Source organism: Panthera pardus, unplaced genomic scaffold (assembly GCF_024362965.1).
Source record: "Panthera pardus isolate Hobbes unplaced genomic scaffold, ASM2436296v1 HiC_scaffold_1, whole genome shotgun sequence".
NCBI classification, from domain to species: Eukaryota; Metazoa; Chordata; class Mammalia; order Carnivora; family Felidae; genus Panthera; species Panthera pardus.
Window position 1 is genome coordinate 80,157,512 of NW_026526654.1, and position 8,487 is coordinate 80,165,998.

Consider the following 8,487-nt stretch of genomic DNA (forward strand, 5'->3'; position numbering starts at 1 on the left):
ACAGAGCGTGTCTTTGATTTTTCTAGAAAATGAGATGTTCATGCCTCTAGGATGACTAATGCTCAAGTATGCATTTGAAGTACTTTTAGGTATTGATTTTTAAATTATATTTCAGACACACTGTAGTTGTGCTTACAAACACGATAACAGAGATATCTGTAGTATTCAGTAATAGCTGGTGGATCAGAGAAATAATGCACTTCGTTTTAAAAACAATTTAATGTCAGATATGTATCACATTATACACTTAGATTTAAATTATTTCATTAATAGACAAATATGTGGAAATATTCCTACTTTATAATCTAAGAAATAAAACTTTGCTTTTCTGTGTCAGTTATTAGGAAAGAGAGAACAAATCAGTAATTTGGCTTTATTTTATAATACCCATTGGGTGTCTTGACACAATTGAATGTTTCTTGAAAATGCTGTTTCTTGATTGGAAAATAAATACTCAGATCCTAAGGGAAAAGATTATTAAAAATTATATCATTTATATAAATTGAATCTTCAGTCAAGACTGAAAAATTGAATTATTTCTTGTAGTCAATAATTATTAATTTTTAGGGGCGCCTGGGTAGCTCAGTTGGTTAAGCATCTGACTTCGGCTCAGGTCATGATCTCACAGTCCATGAGTTCGAGCCCTGTGTCAGGCTCTGTGCTGACAGCTCAGAGCCCGGAGCCTGTTTCAGATTCTGTGTCTCCCTCTCTCTCTGCCCCTCCCCTGCTCATGCTCTGTCTCTCTCTGTCTCAAAAATAAATAAAAACATTTAAAAAAATTAAAAAATAATTATTAATTTTTAGAATCTACTATTAAGCAAAAGTGAAGAGCACTCTGATCTTGCAAAAATTTGTTACTGCTTTTATTTTTATGTCTTGTATTTTAAGGTTGTTTTGCTTTTTCTCCTTTTTTTTTCTTTTTAATTCCAGTTAGCTAACATACAGTGTTATATTAGTTTCAGGTGTACAATATAGTGATTCAACAGTTCCATAAAACACCTGGTGCTCATCACAAGTGCACTCCTTAATCCCCACCCCCTATTTCTCACATCCCACCCCCACTCCAGCCTCCTCTCTGGTAACCATCCATTTGTTCTCTTAAGAGTCTGGTTTTTGGTTTGCCTCTCTCTCTCTCTCTCTTTCTTTTTCCCTTTCTAGTTTGTTTTGTTTTAAATTTGAGATCATATGGTATTTGTCTTTCTCTGACTTATTTCTTAATGTCGTTTTCTTTATGGAGTGACAGTTCAATGAACAAGTCCTTCAACAATGAAGTCCACTATAATAAAATTGACCAAATTTGGCAAAATTAACCTAGAAGAAAATGTGGGGAGTAAGCTCCTTGATATTGGTTTTGGCAATGAATCTTTTTTAATTTGATACCAAAACCAAAAGGAACAAAAGTTAAAACAAACAAGTGGGACTGCATCAAACAAAGAAGCTCTATACAGCAAAAGAAATCATCAGCAAATAAAAGGGCAACATATGGAATGGAAGAAAATATTTGAAAATCATATATCTGATAAGGGACTAATAGTTACAATATATAAAGAACTCATACAACTCAATAGTAAAAAAAAAAAAAACCCAAACCATCCAATTAAATAGGTTTTTTTTTTAATGTTTTTATTTATTTTTGAGACAGAGAGAGACAGAGCATGAGCAGGGGAGGGGCAGAGAGAGAGGGAGACACAGAATCCGAAGCAGCCTCCAGGCTCTGAGCTGTCAGCACAGAGCCTGACGTGGGCTCGAACTCACGGACTGTGAGATCATGACCTGAGCTGAAGTCGGATGCTTAACCGACTGAGCCACCCAGGCACCCCACAAACAATCCAATTAAAAATTGGGCAGAAGAACTGAAAAGATAACATATGATTGGCCAATAGATACATGAAAAGGGGCTCAATGTCACTAATTATCAGGGAAATGCAAATCAGAACCAGAAGGAGATATTACTTCTCACATCTGTTAGAATGACTGTCATAAGAAAACAAGAGACGGTAAGCGTTGGCAAGGATTTGGAGAAAAGAGAACTCTTGGATGCTGTTGGTGGGAATGTAAATTAGTGCAGTCTCTATGGAAAACACTTTGTAGGTTCCTCAAAAAATTAAAAATAGAACTACCATATGATCCAGCAATTCCACTTCTAGGTATGTATCCAAAGGAAAGGAAGGCAGCATATCAAAGAGGTATCTTCACTTTTATGTTCATTACAGCATTATCCATAACAGTCAAGACATAAGTGTATGTATACAATGGAACATTATTCAGTCATGAAGAAGAAGGAAATCCTGCATTTGCAACAACATGGATAGAACTTGAAGGCATAATGCTAAGTGAAAGAAGCCAGAGAAAGATAAATGTTGTATAATATCACTTATATAGAGAAGCTGAAGAAGAAGAAGGAGGAGGAGGAGACATCAAACTCAGAGAAACAGAGAGTAGAAAAGTGGTTGCCAGGGGATGAGAGGTGGCGAAAAATAGGGAGAAGTCAATAAAAGAATACAAAGTTCAATGGGGTGCCTGGTGGGCTCAGTCGGTTAAGCATCTGACTTCAGCTCAGGTCATAATCTCATGGTTCATGAGTTCAAGCCCCACGTCAGGCTCTGTGCTGACAGCTCAGAGCCTGGAGCCTGCTTTGGAGTCTGGATCTCCCTCTTTCTCTGCCCTACCCTTGCTTGAGCTCTGTCTCTGTCTCTCAAAAATGAATAAACGTTAAAAAAAAAAAAAGAAGAAAAAGAAGAAAGAATACAAAGTTAAAGAAAAATAACAGCAACAACAACAACAAAAAACCCAAACAAAAATTGGCCAGATTTGAAACATATACCTGGATGGTAATAGTAAGAAGCACAGCTACATGCATGTGTTGGCAAGAGAAAAATATCTCTCTTTCAACCGTGTTTATGTGTTACATCCAAGTAGGCAGCAGACCTAAAGACCATTCTGGAATAGGTGGAAGTTGGTGAAACCTGTCTTCCCCGTCCCTATCCTCCCATATTCCACTTCACTCATTTCACTGAATGAATGACTGTTCCTTTTAATCATTGTGGATAGTTAGGACTTTTTGGGAACATCAGTGATATGGGCCTTATATTTGCCATTTCATAAGACGGAAACGAAGGGCTTGCCCCCTCTGGCCTTTCTGCTTTCGGTGTCCTGAGATCCAGAGATCTCGCTTTGCATATGCGACATGACATGAGAAGTGAGTGGTGGGTGTGTGTTGTTTGTAGTGGTACTTGTTGCACTCCTCATTGGTGCTTTCCCGCTTATGGTTATGGTTTCCCCATATGTCCCTCTTCACTTGCCAGACTGTCACCTCCTGAGTTCCCTTTACTCAGCTTTGGCTCTTCCCCACCTCTTCCAAGTATGCGTTGTGCTTCTCACAGGACACTGCTGCTCCATGTCACTGCTGAGCAGCTTCCCAAATACCCTTGGCAACGTACTCTTTGCACATGGCTTCTACTTCAGGAAATGCACAATGATTCTGCTGCATAAAGGGAGGGTGTTTAAAATCTTCATGATTTTTTTTTTAAATGTAAGAGTTAAAATATTGTGAGTGCATCTGTGTACTGGCACTTGCCACTTATCTTCTGGGTGGTACTCAGTACTTAAACACATAATTGTTCTCATGTGTAGGGCACTGCTCCTTTAATTTTCTCATTTTGGCACGTTTAATGCTTCAGAACTGCCAGATCAGAGGACCTCATCACAGACAGACACTGAAATCCTCTCTGTTCTAAAGCCAAATATATTGCCAGACTAATGGGAATGAAAGGAGTCCAAAAGGCTTTTGGCAAGATATTATCGACATTCCCAGAACTTTAAAGGAAGGAGCTAGCAGGTAGAGGGCCTCTACATCAAAAGATTAGGGCTGGGAGGAGCTCCTGGGATTGGGGTGAAGGTGGTCATTCTGACGTCAGTTATCTCTGCTCCCCCAGCCAGCCAGAGTCTGTCTCTCCTTAGCTGTCAAGTGAGAGATATCCACCATTAGAATCGTGGTAACAAAATGGTTCCCACGGACGGATTGTCTCTTGGGGGTTATTAACATGCATATGTCACATGTTCTTGGAAGCACACCCTCCCCACGTGTACTCCTTCTGTAACACTCAAGTAGCCACTGGTTTCACTAGTTAGCCCTTAAAATCTGAGGCCATGAAAACCCACCAACTATTGGAGTTATGAGTGGGGAAAGGGTACATGTCTTGGGTTGGGGATGGAGACAACAAAAAGATGGTGAGTCAAGGATGACCAAGTTAAGATGAGGCGTTTGGGAGGCTAAGGGACTGTAGGGGGCGGAAACCTTCCCAGAGCTTGGTAGATCCTAAGGGAGGGAGAAAACAGAAATAAACAGAGAGAAGAGAAGGGCTACTCAGACCAACTTTGCTTTTTTCACTTTGCTTTCAGTTTAGCCAAGCCTTATTCTATTTATTATCAAACTGACCCTCACCATCTCTAGTAATCATTTATTAATATTTCTGGGAAAAAATCAAAATAATTTTCTGAGTTTTGTTCACTGGCTTTGATGGAGCAGCTCCATTACCAACAGTTGGGTTTTGAAGAGGATACACTTTGCTCTTACCCGTGCTGGAAAAGGGCTAAAAGAAAGATTTCTGCCTTAGCCAAGGGAAACTGTTTTAAATTTTAATTAATAATGTGTTTTTCAGTGAATCAAAATAAGGAACTCAAAGATCTCTGAAGGTTGCTGAATGTGTAGAGAGACAAAGACCTTCATCATATTCCCTAATTTTTCTTTTGTAGCAACTTACCGGTAAGTGAATTGTTATATTAATCTGAGGCTATCTATATATTTCTCAGAAAAAGAGAGAGTTAGAGGGAGAGAGAGAAATGAAATGTTTGCAGTGAGACAATCTGCAGTGTTGGATGTTGTTCACTGGATGCCTTTGTCATACCAACCGAGGATAGTGGTATAACTATCAGAAATTATACCGGAAGCAGTAGGTATAACTTCTCAGTGGGACAGGCTCCCACGGACACTTTTCACTGGGGCGCTGTCATCCCCACTATGTCCAGACTCTGCCTTATCAGTCTCTCCTTCCATCACCAATTGAAATGTCTATCACTCTTTTGATTTCCATTTGAGCGATTTGCTATCTTTCAAGTGAGCTTCTTAATTATCATGAAGGAACTTCACAAAAAGAAGAAAAAAATGAACCAAGGATTACTTACAAAGTTCTCTGGCCAAGATAGGCTGAAACATTAGCAATATATCCCCCACCCCAAAAAACCATTCTACTGTAACTTCCTATACATTAACAGGACTTGGGGCTCACGTTTCTCCTTTATATCCAACCCAAAGTGTCTATCTTCAACTTCTTATATCCTTACTTTATACCCAAGATTATAGGCGTTCATGTAGCCTGGGGCCTCCGTGTATAGTGATTAATTTATGTTGCTAGAAATGTTTATTATAAGTGTTGTGGAGTACTTTGACACTCACTCAGGGTTTTTTATTTTTGACATATCTTATGAGCCTTAAAGAGTTAGTTCCAGCCAGATGTAAAAACAGTCCAGCAGAGTATTACTCTAGAGCTATCTGAATGGTTTAATGTTGACAGGCATGGACTTACGGAACAGGCAAAGAAAAAAAAAACAATTCCAGAAACTATTGAATAATAATCAATTATTTAATGTCTTGCACTCTGTAGAGTGCTTTCCCTAGACATACATTATTTTCTCATTAAGTTTTCATGAAAAAACTCTGTGAGATAGATGGGGAGGAATTATTCTTATCTTGTAAACATTTGAGGTTCAAAGGCAGTAAGAGTCTTACTCAAGATGACACTGATTCTCTGTGGCCCATGTAGAAATTGAGCCAGATGTTTTGATGCCCCGTGTGAGATTTATGTCATATTTCCATCCAACACTCTGGCAACCTTGTATTTCCTTCATGGTAGGTCACAGGTTAGGATTTCCAAAAAGTACACTCTGAAACAGTTTAGTGTTCAGGGTTCTTTATTAGGGATTGCCCTTGAGATCAATACCTATGGAGGAGATAACGAGGAGGCAGATTAGGCGGAGGGAGAAGTGAGCTGGTTGCAGGACCAGCAGGTTTGGCTGATGCACAGGGAGTCCTGGATCTGAGGTGGCTCACAGAGCTGTCATGCATGGAAACTACTGGGCTGAAATGGCCAGGCCCCCAACCTGAATTGGTCATTGAATGCTCGCCACCCATGGGAGAGCATGCCTTTGGGCTGGTGGCTCTGCAGATGACGTGGTCGTTGAAGGCAGCTGAAGCTTGCTGATTGCACTCATACCAGCTGGGGCAACAAGTCCTTCCTTTTGTTTTAAAAAAATTGTATTTATTTTTTAAATCTACACCCAAATTAGTATATAGTGCAACAATGATTTCAGGAGTAGATTCCTTAATGCCCCTTACCCATTTAGCCCATCCCCCCTCCCACAACGCCCCCAGCAACCTTGTGTTTGTTCTTCATATTTAAGTGTCTCTTCTGTTTTGTCCCCCCTCCCTGTTTTTACAGTATTTTTGCTTCCCTTCCCTTATGTTCATCTGTTCTGTGTCTTAAAGTCCTCAAATGAATGAAATGATATTTGTCTTTCTCTGACTAATTTTGCTTAGCATAATACTGTCTAGTTCCATCCATGTAGTTGCAAATGGCAAGATTTCATTCTTTTTGATTGCCGAGTAATACTCCATTGTATATCTATACCGCATCTGCAGCAAGTCCTTCCTTAAAGGGCCATGTGGGTGGACGAGTGGAACATCTGCCTGCAGACACCACAGACAACAAATGGGAAGTGTGGTTTTGACTCACTCGGCTTAGCTTCAAAAAACAAAAAATCTGTAGTGAACTTAACTTCAATTAGAAGCTTCAAAGCTCTAAAAAAAAAACAATAAAAATAATAAATAATAAAAAGGGGCACCTGGGTGGCTCAGTCGATTGAGAACCTGGCTCTTGATTTTGGCTCAGGTCATGATCCCAGGGTCGTGGATCGAGCCCAGCATTGGGCTCGGCGCTGAGTGAGGAGCCTGCTTAAGATTCTCTTTCTCTAGCTCTGTCTCATTCTTTCTCCCTCTGCCACCTCTCTCCTACTCATGCTCTCTCTGAAATAAATAAATAAGTCAATAATATATAAACCTTAGAAGAATGTTTGCTACTAATGGCTGTATGTTAACAAAAAGCTCTAGTCCACATTCAGCAAGTCTCACCACCTTAGTCTCAACTTTGCTTGTCTACACTCCAAAAGAAAAGGGCTAAGCCTTACATAGGTATTACTGAAGAGTCGGAAAAGAAGGCTTTATGCTCAACATGAGTCCATCGTTAAGAGCACAAGCCCTGATCCCATCGTTAGTGTACCCTGACCAATGCTTCTTAGACCTAGGGCACTTGTCAGCCCCCCGAGGAACTTGGGAAATGAAGGCTATGCTTCAGTAGGTCTGAGGTGGGGTCTTGATCCTGCATTTTGATTAGAGTCTCAGCTGCTGCTAATGCTGTTGGTCCTCTAACCACACTAAATGGCAAAGTCCCACATGAAAATTTCAAGCCTGTCCTCAAGGGCAAAGGAAAGTCTATTTCATATAAGCTGATGGAGAATGATTTGATTGCATGGCACCAATTAGCATCTGCCATGTTTGCTAATTACTATCTGTCAGGGATTTTTCCTTTTGGAATGATTCATGTGTGGTGAGACCAAATGGGGTTATGACAAAGAACCTGTACTGCTATTTTTTTGGTGTGACTTAGACACCGTTTTCAAAATTATGGAGGCTTGCTTTCTTTATTTTAGGTTTATAATAAGGTGAATCTTTCAAAGAGAATAACTGTCTCCAAAGACCATTGACCACTGACTTCTGTGTTGTTACTCTTTAATATTCTTAAGGTGTAAGTTCTACCCTACCCAAAGATTTGGGTCCTTTCCAAGATGTGTATTTGGCAATAAGTTAACATAATATCTTTCTTTTCTAGTGTTCAATACACCTCTGTTATCGTAACGATCTTACAACATAGACAGGGAGAACTGTACTGTGGGGAACCTGGGATATCATACCATCCAACATCCTGATTTTCAGAATAGGTGCAATGTCCACATCGTTATTTAAAAGGAAAGCAAGAACTAAAACCTTGGTCTCCTGGCTCACAAACAGCCTTCCTTTCGCAATGTTATACCTCTATCATATTCCTGCAGAATTCTTGTGGCGGATATTTGCCATCCCCATTGGAAGATGGAAAAGTTGATTTTTTTAATAGCATATTTGTGTCAGAGTCAGAGAGAAAATCAGGTATTCATTCTTCTTGTACTGCCATTTTCTCGTCGTGGCCATACCACTTAAACCAAACGAAACCAGACCAAAACACTACGTCTAGTAAATGAACCCTAGGCAGCCTTTATTTGTGAATAAAATAACAACTAGTTTTTGAGCACTTTCTACAGCCCAGCTACTATTCTTTGTGTGGAAATATATTAATTCCTTTAACTTCAAGTCATTAAGCCTGAAGGGCAGAGGAAACA